Source organism: Arvicanthis niloticus, chromosome 14, assembly GCF_011762505.2.
Source record: "Arvicanthis niloticus isolate mArvNil1 chromosome 14, mArvNil1.pat.X, whole genome shotgun sequence".
NCBI classification, from domain to species: Eukaryota; Metazoa; Chordata; class Mammalia; order Rodentia; family Muridae; genus Arvicanthis; species Arvicanthis niloticus.
The window spans coordinates 28,406,156-28,425,642 of NC_047671.1; the positions used below are offsets into that span (position 1 = coordinate 28,406,156).

The 19,487-nt window shown below is 42.5% G+C and overlaps 1 protein-coding gene and 1 long non-coding RNA gene across 8 annotated transcripts in view; one reads left to right on the forward strand and one right to left on the reverse strand.

Moving 5' to 3' along the window:
• Window positions 1–19,487, forward strand: part of Smim3 (small integral membrane protein 3) — a 55,199-nt gene that overhangs the window by 12,068 nt on the left and 23,644 nt on the right. For 2 of the 7 annotated variants that reach the window (XM_076912605.1, XM_076912606.1), the window contains exon 1: window positions 16,529–17,542. The exons of 1 other annotated variant lie outside the window; for it this stretch is intronic. The gene's annotated coding sequence lies outside the window, so the exon portion shown is untranslated. Of the gene's footprint in view, window positions 1–14,825; window positions 15,702–16,528; window positions 17,543–19,487 lie in introns of those variants that run through there. 4 more of the 7 variants (XM_034518695.2, XM_076912608.1, XR_013103682.1 and 1 more) reach the window with 3 other exon arrangements.
• LOC143434296 (uncharacterized) lies at window positions 14,081–18,139 on the reverse strand. Its single transcript, XR_013103683.1, has 3 exons — window positions 17,690–18,139; window positions 14,796–14,876; window positions 14,081–14,213 (listed from the first exon to the last, which is right to left on the reverse strand). It is a non-coding gene; the product is annotated as an uncharacterized LOC143434296 (long non-coding RNA).

Sequence of the window (19,487 nt, forward strand, 5' to 3'; positions counted from 1 at the left end):
CTCATAATAATCTTAAAATCTCTGAGCCCCATTTTAAAAGAATTGTGGAGTTATAAATTCCTCCAAAAAATATCTAATTTAACTTCACATTCTAGTAATTAATGAAGCCCAAAGACTTAGAAAAGGGAAGAGATTTAGTCAATGCCCCAGCAAGCTAGGGACAAAGGAGCCGTGGGATAGTACTGTTTAGTATCATATATCATGCATGTGTTCTCCCAACACTTCACTGTCACGATGGAATCCCTCTGCAATATCAACAGCCTGCATAACTTCTATGGTAGGAAACCCATGCTAGCCCAGGAAAGTCCACTCTACATTTTCAGGGGCAGTCCTATATTTTTTCTTCCAGTGACCTGCCCTCTTCCATGGACTCAGGTTTTAGTTGTCTCTTTCTGCTCAGATCACAGCACACAGGGTTGCTCAGAGTCCAAAAGCTGACATTATTCCCACTGCCATCTTTAGACTCAATATCCCATTTTCTTGCAATTCTCTAAGTTCTGTCGTATTTCTTCTTGTAGAGGCACTTTGTGTTCTAGACATAGCATTGCCTAGTTAAGGGTTGTTTTTTTTTTTTTGTTGTTGTTGTTATTGTTGTTGATTTTGTTAGGCCATAGTTCTTAATGTATTTGGTTAAACATGTCTAGATTTTTTTCTGTGAAAGTTATTTCTGAGATGAAATTCGGATTTAAATAGACAGGTTCTAAGATTTTGTATTACCCTCCTAAATCTGGCTGCACTTCAGCCAGTTTCAGGGCTTAAGAAAACAGGGTTAGGGGACTCCACCAACAGGTTGCCTTTGGATTCCAATGTAACATGAGCTCTTCCTGTGTTTCTGTTCTACTGGCCTATTCTGCCAGACTCCACATTCATGGTAACCAGTTCTTCAATTCCTTAAAATCAACCTCCCACTCCCCCACCCCACACGCTCTTTTTTCTTTCCTAAACACACATCTGTCCAGTTGGTTCTGTTTCCCCAACGAATTCTGATTTCACACAATAGGTTTTAAAGCATCTAACTTTCCCTTAGACACAAACTCAGAGTTAGAAAGAGGAATCTTAGGTGATTTTTCATTAATTTATGGACTAGAACACTTATTCTACTCCTTTATGCCGATGATTGAGAAGAAAATGTGTGTGTGTGTGTGTGTGTGTGTGTGTGCATGTGTTTGAGAAAGGGTCTTTATAGCCAGCCTGGCCTGAAATTTTCTGTGAAGCCAAGGCTGGCCTTGAACTTGTGATCCTCCTGCCTTAGTTTCACTAGTGCTGAGATTATAGATGTGCATCACTATGCTTGGATAAAAGGAGTATTTTGGATTAAACTTTAATTTTCCATTTAGTTTTGGACAAGGAGGGTTTCAGTTTAATAGTTTAACAACAATTTAGGAAGAGGAGAATTGTACATAGTCTTCAGAGCAGTTATTCATATATACTATGTCCTTTAGTAAGTAATATCTGCCACCAACACACTCTCTGACCTTTCTGGTCTCACTGAATCTTCTTTTGTCCTATCACAACCCCCTGAGATAGGCTGTCACACTCCCATTTTACAGAAGGGAAGACTGGGGCACACAGACATCAATTATGTGTTTGTGGCTGTGAAGTAAATGCAAAAGCAGCATTCAAAAACAATTTTCAAAACTTCTGAACGATACTCTTGTTTTGCTTTTACTTAAAGACTTTTGGCATTTTGGAAGCTGGCCTGAGTTCAAAGCAGTAGAAGCGTAGCCTTTGGTTATCCTTGCTGTCTGACAGAAGTCATCTGTAACATTACTGGAAAGAACAGACAAAAATCCACGAGTACTGTACTCAGCTGTCTCCAAGTTAGCAGCCAACTTTATAGGGTTATAAATCTCCCAACTCTTACTTGTAAATAGTAAATCAAGAAAAACCTGTTTCCCTGGAGTCAGATGGTCTTTACACCATGCTTTACTATGACGTAGATGGGACAGCTGGTTACCCTCTGGTTTATTTCTGAATATTTTTATCAGTACACGTTTATAATGACCAAAAGTTATTTGTGAGCCAGGCCTGGTTGTACTTACGGTAAAAGTGGTAGGAGGATCAGACAGTCTTGGTCTCATAAGACGCTGTCTCAAATCTTTAAAAAGTATGATCACAAGCCAGGTGGTGGTGGCAGGTGCCTTTAATCCTAGCTCTCAGGAGCCAGAGGCAGGCAGATCTCTAAGTTTGTGGCCAGCCTGGTCTACAAAGTGAGTTCCATGACAGCTAGGGCTACATAGAGAGACCCTATCTGGAAACAAAACAAAAGAAAACAAAACAAATAAATAGTTTTATCATAGAAGGCCAGTGAGATGGCTCAGGAGGTAAAGGCACCTGCTGCCAAGTCTGACGACCAAAGTTCAATCCCCAGGATGTGCAGTGTAGAAGGAGAGAACTGGTTGAAAGTTGTACTCTGACCTTCCTTATGCCTTTGCATGCTTGCTTGCTCCAAATACAAACCGCATGCACACAGAATGAATTTTTAAAGTACAATAAAATTTACTATAGAAATGACGAACTCTTTCCCAGTATTTTTCAGGTTAAATGGCCAAACTTAGAACTGAGTAAAAGAAGAAAGGAAGCCTGGTGGGAACCAGTGTCTCTCTCTGTTTCCTGGCTGTGGATGCAGTGCAACTAGCTAGCTGCCTTGTGTCCCACTGTCACAGCTGAGGCTGCTCTTTGTGCCATGTGTCCCTGGGTGGATGATACCTTCAAGCAACGGGCCCAGTGAGCCCTTAGATTGTCTGGTATTTGGTTGCAGCAATAAGAAAAGTAACTTAATCTTTAAGTATTCTCTTCTTTGGAAAAGTTGATATTAATTTTTTATGAACCAGAGTTGAAGTTTATTGAAGAACATTTTAATATAATATTAAGCAGAGGGATTAATAGGATGACAGAGAGCTGGAGGAAGGAATAAAGCATATCCAAGAGTCACCTCACATTTTAATTTTTAAAATGCTTAGTAGATTGGCCCGTGAAGTCATCTGGGCCTAGGCTTTTAAAAATTTACTTATTTTTACATTTATGTGTGTTTGTGTGCCTGAGTACATGTATTTGCACCCATGTGTGTGCAGGAGTCGCAGGAGGCCAAAGGAGGGATCAGGTAGTTGTGGGTCACCATGTGGGTGCTGGGAAATGAACCTCGGTCCTTGCAAAAGCAGTAAGTACTCTTTAATCACTATGATGGCTATTCTTGATCGTCAACTTGACTGTGTCTGGAATTAACTAAACCCTAAGAGGCTGGGTACATCTGTGAGGGACTTTTCTTGATTGAACACCCACCTTAAATCTGGATCTGCTGTGGCAGGAAGATATGCCTTAAATCTGGGCCACATCTTTTAGTCAGCCTATATAAAGGACACAGAAGAAGGAAGTCCTTGCTCTTTGGCTGCTTGCCATCACTCTTGATAGCAGGTTCATTATTTCACTGGCATTAGAACATACTTGTTCAGGATCCTGGAATATGCTGAAGACTGAAGACCAGCTGAGACACTCAGCCTTACAGACTGAACATCTACTGTTGGTAGACAGCTATTGTTGGACTAGCTGGACCACAGTAAGCCATTATAATCAACCCCATGTAGTTACATATTATTCACATATTCTATGCTACACACACACACACACACACACACACACACACACACACACTCATTCTATCAGTTCTGTTCCTCTATAGAACCCTGGTTCAGGGATTTTTATGGATGGTATTTTTGGCTTTAAATTATCAATTTAGTCTTTTTCTTTGGGTTTTATTCTTTTTTTGTTTGTTTCTTCTTTAGTCAATGTCTTTGTCATTGTTGTATTTCTGTGAAGAGACACTATGACCATGTTATCTCTCTCTGTGGCTCTCTGTCTCTCTGTCTTTCTCTTTCTCTCTTTGGTTTTTTTAAGACAGAGTCTCTCTGTGTAGCATTGGCTGTTCTGGAACTCACTCTGTAGAGAGACATTCTCCTGCCTCTGCTTCCCAAACGCTGGGATTAAAGGCATGCTTCAGTCCCACCCAACCATGTCAACTCTTTTTTTTTACTCTTTTTTTTCACTTCTTACGCTGAGTTTTTTTTTTTATTGGATATTTTATTTACATTTCAGATGCCATCCCCTTTCCCCATTCCTCCTCCCTAGAAAACCCCTATCCCATGCTCCCTTTTCCTTTTTGCTTTTATACAATTTTTTTAAAAAAAAAACGTTAATCAAAGGTTTTATAAGTTTGGTAATGCTCAATCAGAAGTGTAACCCAATACTCAACCTAGATATATCAACTATCTTTGACTGGTGGAGACACGTGAACATCTGCCTCCATGCTCCACCCTCTCTTTCTCTCTCTCATCACCTAGCTTCTCCTCTCCTTACTCCTTCTCTTCCTCTCGGCATTCCTTCCCCCTTAGCTCCTCCTACATATCACCCTTCCTGTTAAAATAAAACTTTTCTCTCAAAATACATTTAGAGCATAATTATGCCTATTTGTACCAGTGAGGTACAAGATAGTCCTAATATCCAGTCCATCATTGTTGGGAGCCGACTTTAGTAGAAAGCGGCTAGATCAACTTTGCAGCCATCTGGAACCATATACCCTGATGAAAGACTTGGTTGTCAATCAAAAGCCTATAACAGCTGAAGCACACTCTGATAAATATATTGTTTATCCCACAGAGCTTGTTTTGCTGTTTAGTGACTTCAGCTGTATGGTGCACGTGGTAAAGTGTTTTCACCTGTGTTCTCCTGCTTGTGTATATAAATACCTCAGAATTCCCTTCAATAGAGAGAGACTCAATAAAGGAGACTTGAGAAAATAGAAGAGAGACTTGATCACACCCTGTCTTGTCTCCATTCTTCGAGTCTCCTGCCCTTGCAGCCCCACTCTCTCTCTTGACCAGAGCACTTAGCCCCAAAGCATTGAGGCAAAGTGTTGAGGCAGAGCACAAGCCTCAACATTTGTGGCGCCCAACGTGGGGCTCCAGTAAGCGGGATGCAGTGGAAGACACCCTGCTCTGGAGAACCAGTCGACTGACAGAGCCTCAACGTTTGAACTCCAGTAAGTGGGATACAGTGGAAGACACCCTGCGCTGGAGAACCAGTCGACTGACGGAGCTGGCTGAATTTGGAAGTGAAACAAAGGTGATTGCATAGTAACAAAAATGGGGCAAGAAATAAGTAAGCAGAAACAGATAAAAAAGGTTTTAAAGATGCAAGGAGTAAATTACAGGCTGCTCTGAGTCAAGAGAGCCAAACAGATAGATAAAGGTTATAGTAACAAAAATGGGGCAAGAAATAAGTAAACAGAAACAGATGAAAAAGGATTTAAAGATGCAAGGAGTAAATTACAGTCTGCTCTGAGTCAAGAGAGCCAAACAGATAAATAAAGGTTATAGTAATGAAAATGGGGCAAGAAATAAGTGAGTAAAAACAGATGAAAAAGGCTTTAAAGACGCGAGGAATAAATAGAAGGCTGCTCTAGACAGAGAGCTAAGCAGAATGATAACGTTAATTGATTTAACTTTCAAAATGGGTGTGATTCTGAGTTATATAGTTATATTTTTCTGGATTAAAACTCATTGTAAAGGTTTTTCTGGTTACTGGCTTAAGGAAAGGCTAATTTGGAAAAAAAAGGGTTTTCTATGAGTTTTCTGATGAGGTCATTAAGGTAGTAGTTATGTCTTCCAGAATTATATGGATCAGACATGACAGAGGTAGGCCTCCAGAACACTAGATTTCAGAGAATCAAAATAATTATCTTGATACTAAAACTTGTTTTGAGATTTGTATATTACAGAATACACAGCCTTGGTGACTGAATCTTCTTATCACCTGCATGTTCACTGATGCCCTGGACTTCCAGCTGGATGCAGTTAAGACAGACGTCAGAGACTTATCAATTTACCTTTCCCCTCATCCCTTTTCTAATATCTCAACGCCCATGTTCAGCTTGAAGAAGCTAATGAAGAGTCGGCGCCCCAAGTCCAGGGAATTGGGGACTGAGGTGGTTAATATTAGGCTGTCTTTATCTGTATAATTGTTACTAAGCTGATGCAAAATTCAAGGATTTCATTGGTATAAATTTGTGGGTACAAGGCTTAGACCTTTCACTTCTCCAACAGGGGAAGTTGTGTGTTGCCTTAAAGAGTGTTGCTTTTATATCAACAGTTTAGATATTAAGTCTCTTGTCTCTCGGGTTCATGCTGTTCAACAAACTGATGGCTTTGGTACGGCAACAGATAACAAATGAAACCCATACAGGTCCAATGTTACAGGCTGGAAGTAGGGGACTCTGAAACCTCTGTCATCAAGATTGACAAGGATTAACCCCTAACTTACGTGCTAAGCCGGATAGCCAATGACGGGTAAGAGAGCATATCGAGACCCTTGCCCTTAAGTGAGGCTGGGGTCCTTTGTTCCAACCTAGGACAGGCACGGTTTCCGTAAGTTTTCCCAGCCTTCCCTTTTGAAAAAAATTTAAAAAGGGGGACATCATTTTGTTGACTAACCAGAACCTCTGTCATCTCTCCTAACTAAAACACTTAGTTTTGAACCTGGCTTTTTTTTCTTGGCTTTAGAGTGAATGTCAGCTGAAAACCATCCACTCAGATCTTTTCTCTCAAAGTAAATAGCCAGGATTGGCTATGAGACTATAGGTATTCAACCCTGTCAGAAATCCAGAATGACTGAGTTAACTGAAATTATGGGAAGCACTAAGCATAGCTTCTAAAACTTAGCCAATTTATAGAGACCGCTGAACACCTGGACAGTCCCTATACTACAGAACGTTGGAGCACCAAATCTTCAGCCTTCTGGCCCAGAATCATCTGACAGACAATAGTGATGCAGAATTATTAAGGACTGATTACTCTGTCTAGGCAGATATAATCAGTCGACTATTCTGCAAGTGTGTCCTATTCTGGACAATAATTTGTCTGTAGATGGAAAGAGGCAATTCTTGCCTAGTGGCTGTCTCCCCACAGCTGGAGTAACTCCAAAGATGCTCAATTTCTTCTTAGAATCCAAGACAGGAAGCTGTCAGGAGCAGACAGGTCTCTAATCAAAATGAACATTAATATAGAAATGTTTGTAATGTCAATTCTGTGGACTTCTGACGTTTTGAAAACCAACTATCCATGTAAGGTAATCTGGACTGTTGTCTGTTAACTCCTCTCAGCTATTTCTAAATAAAATATAGAAAACACCCTAACAATAAACTCAAAACCATGAATTATCTATAGTCCCTTAACTCATAGGTTAACTGTTCCAAATCAGTTAAAAAAGTTAAAAAAGGGCTGGGTCTAGTCCTTGTATTCCTAAATGTGTTATACAGGCACAATGCCCATGAGAGTATCAATATTCATCTCACTTTTATATCAATAAGAAGCTTGTACCAATGAAAACCTTAAACTTGAAATCAAAGTAAATTTTGTACCATTTAAGAAATTATAACTTCATCTTGATAATAATTATACAGATTTCTACCAATAGGTTATGGCTATGCAATAAATCCTAGCTAATCCTCCCTGTTCCAACAAAACCACTACTTTCCCCTAGAAAGACAGCCCAATATTAACCACTTTAGTCCCCAAGCCCAGGGAATAGGGGTGCTGACTCTTCATTGAGTTCTTCAAGCTGATTACGGGCGTTGATATATTAGAAGAGGGTGGGGGGGAAAGTAAGTTGATAAGCCTCTGACCCTGTGTCTTCACTGCATCCAGATGGAATTCCAGGACATCAGAGGTTTGAGCAGGTCTGCTCAGTTTGCTTGATGAGTAGATACACCAAGGCTGTGTATTCTGCAATATACAATTCTCAAAACAAGTTTTAGTATCAAGATATTTTTTTTTAGAGGGCTGACATTTTATTAAAGATGTTGGTTTTAACAACTTTTCTTTTTTTCCCCTTTTTAAAATTGGTTATAATATTTACATTTCAAATTTTATCCCCTTATCCCATTACCCCCACCACCCAGGAACCCCTTATCCCATCCCCCCTCCTTGTGCTTCTGTGAGGGTGTGATTTTCCTGTTTCTATGATGCTGTTTCCATTAATATAAACTACCTCCTAAATTTCTAAATCCTTCCATTTTTGTTATTAAATCTCCTTTTTTCTTTTTCTTTTTTTCGTCTTTTTAAAAAATTGGGTATTAACATTTCAGATTTTATCCCCTTACCCCACTTCCTCCCACCACCCAGAAACTTCCTATCCCATCCCCCTTCCTCATGCTTCTATGAGGCTGTGCCCCCACCTACCCCCTGTCCCCACTACCCTCTCCCCACCAACACATCCCCCCCCACTCTGCGTTCATTTTTCATGGGACCAAGAATCTTCTCTCCCACCTATGTCCGACAAAGCCATCCTCTCCTACATATACCGCTGGAGTCATGGGTCCCTCCCTATGTGCTCCCAGGCTGGTGGTTTAGACCCTGGGGGACTCTGGTTGTTTGGTATTGTTGCTTTCCTTCTGGGGTCACAAACCCTTTCTGCTCCTTCAGTCTTCTCTCTAATTTCTCCATTGGGAAACCCTTGATCATATCAGTGGTTAGCTGTGAGCATCGTCCTCTGAGTGTGTTAGTCTTTGGCAGACCTCTAAGGAGACAGCTATGTCATGTTCTTGACAGCATGCACTTCCAGCCTTCCACATCAGTGTCTAGCTTAGGTGACTGTACATGGGATCCATGTCAACTCTTAAAAGGGAAAGCATTTAATTGGGGCTTGCTTATAGTATCAGAGGTTTAGTCCATTATCATCACAGAGGGGAGGGAGCAGGGCAGCACACAGGCAGATAAAGTGCTGGAGAACGCAGAGAGCTCTACATCTGGATCTGTAGGCAGCAGGAAGAGAAAGAGACACTGGTCTAGCTTGGGTTTTTAAAATTTCAAAGTCCACCCCTAGTGACACACCTCCTCCAACAAGGCCACACCTCCGAATCTTTCTCCAGTAGTTCTGATCCCTGATGACTGAATTAAAAAGTATGAGCATACAGCTAGGGCATTCTTTTTCAAACCACCATGGTAGGTTTGGGTAATTCTCTTTTTTCTAGGAATTTTCTATGAATGTCCATTTATCTAAGTTGGAAGAAAGGAGTTAATTATAGTAGTTTTCCCTATAAATCTTTTCATTTCTGAAAGGTCCATAAGAAGTTTCCATCTTCCACTCCTGACTCTTGTTTCATAAGCATGTTTAGCAACTTGAGTCTTTTTTCTTGTTTGATGCCAGCAAAGGCTAGTTGATTTTCTTTTAAAGGAGTGTCTTCTGGACTCTGGAGACAGCTCAGTTGGTAGCCTGCTCTTTAAGTGTGTGTGATGTTCTGTGTTCAGTCCTTAGCATTGCATGTAATAAATGTATCTGAGTGGCCAGAGAGATGGCTCAGCCATTTAGAGCACTTGTTGCTTTTGCAGATGACCTGGGATTCAGTTACCATCATCTAGATGGTGGTTCACAACCACTGGTAACACCAATTCCAGGGAATCTGACCTTTTCTCCTAACTTTCAGGGGCCTCATGCATACATACATACAGGCAGAACTTTTATTTATAAAAATAAATAAGTGAGCTAATTTTTTAAAAAAGAAATGGGACAAAAGAAAAGAAAGGAAGAAAGAAAGAAAGTCAGGAAGGAAGAAATGAAACTAAGTAAAAAAAAAAAAAATTACAAAATCCAGCAAGAGAAAAAGTTTTATTTGCTTCTGCAAATTTGCTTCTGCAGCCATGCCAAATCAAGCAGGTAAGCACACCCAGCAGGGGTTCTGCTGTGTTTTGATTTATAGCACAGAGGGGCCCTGGTGCTCTGAGTGGTCAGAGCTTGGCATCACATTCTTACACAGTTGGCTGATTTAAAGGGATGCACTTGATAAATGGAATGCACATTTTAGCAGAAAGTGAAACTCTGAACACATCTTTTGAGTTTAAAAAGTGCTAACCCTAGAAGAATTTGAATTTCAGCCAAGTAGCTTCTTCAAAAACATATTTAAAATGGAGCTTTGTCTTACTTAACACTTTAACAGAAAAGTTAAAAGGTTAAAGGCGGTGCTGCACCTTTGTAGTACCAGGGCACCGCATTATGCTGGGCTGTTATTTGTTGATTTTCCCTCATGGGTTCTGAGGATCAAGCTCACATCATCAGTGAAAATGTGCCTGTCAATCACTTGAGGCACATTTTCACACCCGGTTTATGAAGTGTTGGAGATGGAAGCCAGGACTCTGCATGCTAGGCAAGCACTCTACCAACAGAGCTGCATTCCCAGTTCTCGAAACTTCTTTGACGTCTATCCTAATTCCAGGAAATTGAAGGGAAGAAATTGATCTGCATTAAGTCTTCTAGTCTGTCTCTAAAAATGAGTGGATTCATGTTTTCTCTGGGTTCTCACCATTTGCTAGAACTGCTGTGCTCTTCAGCAAATGGACGTCTCAGCGGTCTGTTAGTGCCTGCTGGGACCTTATACAAGAGTAAGAATAGACACTGGACTTACTTCCCTGGAGGGCTTTGTGTTTGTAGCCTTGCTTCCTCCCTAGACGTACAGTTCTTACTCCTTAGTGAATAATTGATAATGCCCAATGAGTGACATTTATTCAGGTATAAATGTCTGAGGAGGCTTTGATTATAAAATAAATTTGCCCACTGACAAAACTTATATCCTGATTAAAAAGAACAGAATCTTATTATTTTATTTTATTTTTTATCTATTCAGACACCAATATATTTAGGGACTCAGTAAACCCATTTATTCCTCAATTCTGAGGGGTCATTTAGTCATCAAGGTCATTAAGAATATCTATTTTCAGGTGGTACCCTCCAATCTGCTCTGTGTGCCACTCTCTTACACACAGCAGGAGCTGCCCTGCTGCCTCTGTGCTTGATGTGTTTGGGACAAGGTTGAGGAGGCTGCCAAGAAGCTGTAGTTCAGGCTCTGGAATATTGTAGTTCTGGCTGTCTGTGGAAGGTTTGGCCATACAGGGAGAGATTTCCACCAAAGAAACTTTGGTGTGTAGGTTAGGTACTGGGCAGAAACCTAGACATAGCTTGGAAGAGGGGATTTTAATTGAGAAAATGCCTCCATCAGATTGGCCCGTAGGCAAGTCTGGGAGAGGGGCAGTATTGTCTTGGTTAATGATTGACGTGGGAGAGCCAAGCTCACTGTGCCCTTGGACAGGTGGTCCTGGGCTGTATAAATAAGCAGACTGAGGAAGCCATGGAGACAGAGAAAGCTACTACACAGCATCTCTCCATGGCCTCTCCTTCAGTTCTGCCTCCAGCTCCCTGCCCTGCTTGAGTTCCTGCCTTGGCTTTCCTGAATGATGGACTCTGACTGGGACTTGTAAGCCAAATAAACCCTTTCCTCCCCAAGTTGCTTTTGGTCATGGTGTTTACCATAACAACAGAAAAGTAATTAAGCCACTGGGTGAGTCTGTTCAGAAGCCCTTTACATAACTGCTGGTATCCAGAGTAGTGAAGGAAAGAGAGAGACTTCATTGTCTTCTTTTTCTTTGTAAGAAACAAGGCCAGGGAAGTCATCATAGACAATTCAGTTTGTTGATTGCTAATTTGTTGACTCATATGACCAAATCATAGAAAGTACTTCCCCAAAGTGGATCCCAGTAAATGGATCAAGACTGCCATCTTCAACTTGCAGATGCAGCTGGGCAGGATGAATACCCGGTTTTCCTCAGACACACTTCATAGATATCAACTGATACATTCTTGTGGATTGTTACATCAATCAAAGGTTTTGAAGTGATTAATGTTTCCTATGGCAAATTGTTGGATGTGGTGAGAAAGTACAATACATTAAACAAAGAAAAGACTTGCGTATGGAAAGGGTGATTAGTTATAAAGAAGGGAAAGCTGTGGCAGAATCTGGGAATGCTCTTTTGGAATCCTCGGCTAAGAAAAAAAGCAGCTGTTGATGCCTTTAAAGAGAGGATTACAGGAGCGCCAGTGTGCCTCAGCCAGTGTGCCTCAGCCAGTGTGCCTCAGCCAGTGTGCCTCAGCCAGTGTGATGCTTCTGTAGAGCGATGATAGTGGAGGCAGGAAGGATGGACAGGCTCCATGAGGAAGGCCTTCATGCTCCATGACGTACAGATTCTGCCTCCACACCCAAGGACTTGGGACTAAATTCTACCCGGAGAGCAAACTATGATCATCTTTGAAAGTAACTGTGCCTCCTTTCCCTCTGCTAACCTGAACAATGGCGTTTGTGTCAGAGCTCCTCCCCTTTCCGATTATGTTAATGTCTGGCTCTAAGTGAGTTCACTCACATTTACAAATTGTATTTCATTTAAAAATTACTTTTTATTTATCATTATTCTTGTGTGTGTGTGTGTTGGTGTACATGTGACTTGACATTGTTCAGAGGTCAGAGGACAACTTTTGGGAGTTGATTCTTTGCTTCACTGTGGAATCTTATAACTGAGCTCAGATCATTTTAGAGAACCTTTACCTGCTAAGTCACCTCACCAGCCCCATTTTCAAATTTTAAAAGAATCACATTTTAAATTTGTATATTTAATATCATGACCAAGAATGTTACAGCATAAATTTTTTGGTGTAGTTCGATGTTTAAAATAATTTGATGTCCAAATGCTGCATATTTTATATACTTTTAGCTACACTCCAATGCACCAGTGTTTATTTACTGTGTTGAATATATAATTGTACACAAAATAGCTACAAACCTTAAAAATGTCTCATTTCAACTTGAATACGCATAGTGCAAATAATCAAAATGAATGGAAAGAATAGTGCTTCATGCACATGGGAAAACATTCCGAAACAAATCCGGCAGTATTCCTGAACAGGTAACCGTCATTTGCTTTCCCTCCTTGGTTTACTAGGCTCATGTGATTTACTCTTGTTTCATATGTCAGCAGTATGCTTCTGTGATCGTTTGCTTCTGACTAGAAAATGCCTTCGCAATCCTGATATAGTCCTATGTTTTAGGCCATGGATGTCTGCTCTTAGCTATAATACTGAGAAACTTGACTCTTAATTCTGTTCCAGGTAAGAATGCCTCCAAGACACTTGAGTTGCTTTCCCCTCTTGAAGATGCTATAAGCTATAAGCTATTATAGCATCCATCTTCAGGACAGTAGAGATAGAAAGTGAAAGCCATCTGGTTTGACTAAACTAAAAATTCTGTTAGTTTATGTCAGGAGGCAACTATACTAGGTTAGAAGAGAATTAACATTCTCTACTGTGTTGACAGTTTTTCCTCAAGGACAAGAATGTACAATGATACATCTACTTCAAAGAGTGACACAGGGCTCCAGGGATATGTAGCTTACTACTAAAAATACTTGCCTAGCATGTGTGAGGTCCTGGGCTCAGTTTCTGCTACACACACACACACACACACACACACACACACACACACACACACGTGTTACATAAAGGGAGAGCAAATTTACTTCTTTTATTGGATGACTTGTCCTGTTTTGTGTGATTAATATATAATGCCATTCTGATATTATTAAGCTAATAAATATGGAGCATATCAAACATAGCTGATTAATTCCAGTATCTCTGTTGCTTATTTTTCATATGGTAGAGACTAAAACCAAGCCCTTAGTAATTTATCTGTCCAGGAAGAAAGCTCCAAAGTAGCTGACATATAAAAAAAATTACCAATTATATCTTTTTAAATTCTGGAACTGATCTTGGGCATTGAGGATTATTTTTATTTTTTGTGCTATGTGGATAAAATCCTGGGCAACTTGCTAGGCAAGTACTCTGCTGCCGTATAACTGATCTTGGCAAGACAACATAGAATCGTTTTCAGAAGAGAGCAGTCACCACCATGAGACAGAAACATAGATGCTTGGGAACAATGGTTGGTTGTAGATATGGTAACTATTAACAAGACTAATGACCCTCTATTATTAGATAAATGTAACTGAGGAGTAATTGTAAGGACTTCAGTTATTTCTGAAATGAGGGACCTGAGCTGGTTTTTGTTGTTGGTATTTGTTTGGTTTAAATAATCAAAGGTGTGACAAAGTCAACAGAAAGACCTCCAACTCACTCCTGTTTAATCGGATTACACAGAATTTAAAGAATAGTCTTTACCGTCTCTTATAATAATAAAATATCACAAGACCAGTTTCTCTTTTTTTTTATTCCTTTCTTAATTTTTTATTTTTCGGGGACAGAGTCTCACTTTGTAGTCCAGGCTGCCCGGAACTGACTGGTAGCCCAGGCTGGCACCCAACTCCTGGCATTCTTCCTGCCTCAGCCTCCTGAGTGCAAAGGTCACAGGGCATGAGTAATCATGCTAAGTTTTGTCATTTTAGTACAGAGAAAAAATTCCTTCTCTTACATTAATATAGCAATTAAGAATAAAGGATACATTTTCTTCCTCCTTCCCTTCTCCCCTCCCTCCCTTCCTCCCTCTTTCTTTTCCTTTCTTATTTTTGAGACAGGATTTTTCTATGTAGCCCTCTTTGTCCAGGAACTCACTATGTATACCAGGCTGGCCTTAAACTCACAGAGATCGCTTATCTCTGCTGGTAGTAAACATGTGCACCAGTAGGACCAACTACAAAGGTTTTTAAGGCTAGTTAGTAGAAGTACTAACATATTTCATTGTTTTACTTCAGATTCAGCATCTGTAGGGGCTGTAACCAACATGAACAGAATTTTCTTTTTTTCTGAAGCTTCTATAAGCCTCCCACTCAGTTTTTATCTTTTAGTTATCATTCACATTCTGGCATATTCAGTTTCATTGATAACTCCAACTATTTTTATCATATTTATAAATGTAATATTCATGTATCAGTTCTTAGTATGGCTCAATAATCTCTATAAAGCACAACTCTTACCCAGTGTTTCCACCTCCTGTTTCTTCACAGAGGTAGCTCTGGACAAGCAATGAGTGTGAAGTGTAGAACCATCAAGCCAGCCTGCAAAAGTTAAAAGCAAGCATAATAAAACTTCCTATGGTGACCTGTCCCTTCTACAACAGATAAGATGATAAGATAGAAGAGGCACATTGATACAACCCAAAGATGTTTCCATTCTCAAGCATACAGAAACAATAAACAAGGTGTGTGTGTGAGTGTGTGTGTGTGTATGCCTGTATGCCTGTGTGCAATGTTTTTGTCTTCTTGCTTCATAAGACATAAATGAGTGGCCATGGCACACGGCTTGGGCTGGTAGAAGACATAAATGAGTGGCCTGCCAGGCATGCGACCTACCTACAGTGGTAGTCACTATGATGTGCAAATATGTGGTGGAGAGATGGGAGAGAAAGAGAAGCAGAATGATTTGCACACTATGAAGAAAAGTGGAACTGGAGACTCAAGGGCGGGGAGGAAGGAATAGCCTGATGTGGGTAGCCTGCCCTACCACTTGACACAGAGTTGAAGTCCTGGCCCCATGCTACCACTAAGGACCATGTCTTGGTCTGTGTCTAACATGGCTCATATTATCACCAAAGGGTATGTGTGTGTTCCTGGTCTGGGCAGGCAGCTGGAACTATGGTTGATGTTCAAGGGCTGCACAGAGCTGGCCCCACCTCTTGCCAGCTGCAGCACTCAAGAGTGGACCCTGTACCTCACCTGGGCAGCAGAGTAGCGCTGTCTCTGGTGGTGGGGTACTGGTGAGTCAGCCTGAAAGTCTGAGCTCAGGAGACCTGGCCCTTGCTAGCTGTAGCCTTGGATGAGCTAGCTGAGACAGTGCTGGCCAGCTTATGTCCCAACCTCTACCCCATCTATGAACTGCTGGAGCACATGAAGGGGCTGGTCCTACAGGTCCAGAGCTGCAGGATCTTCATAATGCACACAGGCTATCTGAGAGGAGTGCCAGAGGATCTAGTATAGATAGAGTAACAGGAGCCAGAGGCCTGAATGAAATTTTTTTTTTTTTTTTTTTTTTTGAGCTGAGGACCAAACCCAGGGCCTTGCGCTTGCTAGGTGAGCGCTCTACCACTGAGCTAAATCCCCAACTCCCTGAATGAATCTTTATTCATAACTGTATCAGGATGAGTAGTTCCCATTTTACTGCTTTATAATTGAAGAAAGCAAGACGTTTATGACTCTTTAGCTAATGAGCAGAGTACTGCTAAATGGAAAAGACACCAGATTGCTGGCTCCAGCCCTAGGTCTTGCATCGTCTCAAGAGCGAAACCTTCAGTCATGGCAGGACACATTCAGTCACTAGTTGCCCACTTGAAGGACACCCCCCACCCCGAAACACACAGTGGCATCCTGTTCCAGTAATAAAGGAACGTTCTATATCATGATTCCCTCTAACACTTAGAAATGGATTGCACTCGTTCTGAGGACCACACACCTCCTCTGTTGATCAAGAATGACTCTCAGAATTTTCCTCCAGTCACTTTCCACATCAATCCTTTGTTCTCATGGCCCTGGGTCTAAGGCTTCTGGTAATGGCTTGTCATTTCTGCTGACCTCATCTCTGAGTCAGAGGAAACCGGGTGTGTGGGGAGATAAAAGTCAAGGCTGATACTAGATCAAACGTCAGCCAGGGCAAGCCAGCGTGGTTCTAATATGCACTAGAAAAAAGAAGAAACTCCAGTTTTCAAGGCACAGGTAGCCTGGGACCCCGCCCTCCCTAAGAGTGAGATGGATGGAAAGGCTGTAGAATTAGAAGATGAATAGAAATCTGATGCAGTTTGCACCTTTAATCCAAGGTAGAGGCGGTCGGCTCTCTGTAGGGCAGCTTGGTCTACATAATGAGTTCCTGGACAGCCAGGGCTCTCTAGAGAGACCCTGTTTCCAAAATAAATACGAGGAATGGATAAAAAGTCCTCCTTCAGTCCCTGTATCATAGAGGACTATACAGTCAGGCAGGAGCCTACAGAATTATCACTGTCGTTTGGGGAAGTGGTTCATTAACAGAGGGAGTGGCAAGTCTCTCACCAGAATTCTAATGGGGTGTTGATCACCTTGGACTTTTCATGTTATCACAAAATAAACAATGCGTGGAGGTGTGTTATGGCAGGCCACCAACTAGCTTCACACTGAGGCTTTTTACTCTGTCTTCACAAGAGGGTTAGTGCTACTATCCCAGCTGAACAGAACAGAGAGGCAAACAAAGGGTTTTACACTCAGGAGTCTGTACTGCCTGGATCCAAACTACTGTTGGAAAGAAAAGGATCTTGGGACCTACTGTAGGCTAGCCCCTCTGTTTACCACACAGAGGGCGGAAGTCCCCCGGAGAAACGAAGAGACTTGTTTAAGGCTACAGGTTGAGTGTAATGCTAGGTGCCGGACAGTTCTGAGTTCCCTTTCTTTACAGCAGTCCTGGGGAGGTTGGGAGGAGCGGAGCAGGCTTTGCGCTGAGGCTGGGGGCTCAGTCTTTCCGGGGCGGTCCCCAGCGGCGGTGCATTCCAGAGTCGTCCGTGCGTGGCGCGCGGGGTGCTGAGCACGCATCTCAGCCGCTCCTGCGCGCTCCCGGGCTTGGAGCCCGGGCACGTTCTCGGCGCTAGCGAGGCTGAGGTTCCTGAGCTGGGGTCGCTTGAGGATCCCTTGAGATCCTAGGGACCCAGAAAAACACCGGTTGCTGTTTGTGATCCTGACTGAGGAGGATCGGGATCGGATCTGGGGTGAGTGAGATCGAAGGGTGTCTTTTGTGGGGCTCCAGCTGAACTGAGCACGCCGGGATTCTCGACCTGCCCTCCCGTTGCCCTCACCCGGGTGCCCTCTCCTGCCTTGCTATTTTTGAGTTTCTTTTCCTCACCTGGGTCTCTTACCTCCGCTCTCAGCTTTAAGTTCTGCCCACAGTCTTGGGCCTCTTAGCAGGCTGTGGCTTGGGTGGGTGAGCCCCGGCCCACTTTCCCTAGGGTTTGCCCGGCTCCTGCCTTCTGTTCTTCCCCAGACTCTTAACGCTCTTGCTCCCGGCCGCTCAACTCCCGAGCCGGGTGCGTCTGGGCACAGCGCAGGGTTTGGGCAGGTCATCAGAGTCTGGAATATCTGGAGTCGGTAGTTTGTCCTTAGGACCGCTGGGTTCTAGCCTAGGTAACTAGTAACTAGAGGCATCTAGTTAACTTCATCATGGTCTCTGTGAACGGTTTAGTCACTGTGGAATGGGGAGAACATCCTTTTCAGTCTGGAAGCAAATGAAAAGTATCTTGGAGAGGAACCTTTCTTCTCTAGGCTTCCTTCTCCGTGTTATCTGGTCTGTTAGAAGTTAGTGTTACTGGTTCCCGTGCACCACTCAGCCCCTCTCCAATTCCTTGAGTGTAGGGAAAGTCTATCTGTTCTCATCTCTGAGGCACGCCCAGGACCTGGCACAGGGCCTGTTACACAGTAGGCACTCGGGACAGTTCACTGAGTAAACGATGGAAAGTGTGAACCATCCACATCTGTGCATATGTTGGGGAACGTCTGGATGGGCTTTTATGCAGCCCTGTTTGCTGTTTTTCGTGACTAGCAACATCCTGTGGCTGCCTCTCTGGGCTGTGGGCAGACCGTGAAAATACTTAAACTGTTCAAAGTCCGGGGCTGCTGTGTAGAACTGCTGTCATTCACCTCAGAAAGATCTGAGCTCTCTGTTGTGATCTGCTGAGTGTCTCGGTGGGTAAACAGTGTGAGGGAACAGAATGCCTCCCCTAGGGTGGGATGGAAAGAGCAGTTTCTGGGGGACCAGGAGATCTCAGAGTTGTGACTGGCTCATTTCCCTCCTTCGAATTCAGTCGTTCTCATCTGTAAAATGAGGAACTAGGGTGGGATGGATGCCTGTTGGTTTGTGGTAACCACAGCCATGTGTTCTTTAGGTTGTGTAAGACACTGCTGTCTGCATGCAGCAAGAAAGCCCAGCGGAGTTTTAGGCTATTGCAGACTTCTGTGGTAGAACTGAAAAAGCCAGTGTTTCTCTGTTCCAAACCTTCCCGGGGTTGTGACTCACACTGTAGGGCAGCATGTCACGCTATATGGAGTCTCTGAAGCTGACACCTCAGGATCTCAGAACTGGGTCTGTTGCACAAAAAAATCTGGGGGTTTCCCCTCCGTCCCTAGAAGGGAGAGAACGCCATGTAACGCTGTGCAAGGGGTCAGAGACACAAACCGAAGTACAAACTGTCTGGGTGAGAGGCTGGACCTCTGTGGGTGACTAAGGGGCTTTCCCAGCTGTGCTATGATCTCACCTTAAAATCTGTTTCTTCTGAATGGATTAAAACATACAAATGAAGTGGATGTCTCCAAGGAAACAGGGTCTTTGTTTTGCTTGGTCTTACACTGGTCTTACTTCAAGTTCAATATAAATATAGATACCAGTAAACTCCCCACCCCTATGCTTTATAGGAGGGTGGTGGTCTGAATAAGAATGGCTCCCATAGGCTCATATAATTGAATGCTTAGTCACCAGGGAGTGGAACTGTTTGCAAAGGCTTAGAAGGATTAGGGGGCATGGCCTTATTGGAGTAGGTGTGGCCTTGTTGGAGGAAGTGTGTCGCTTGGGGTGGGCTTTAAGATTTGTAAAGGACATGCCTAGTGTGTCTATCTCTGCCTGCTGCCTACAGATCAGGATGTAAAGCTCCCAGCTAACCCTTT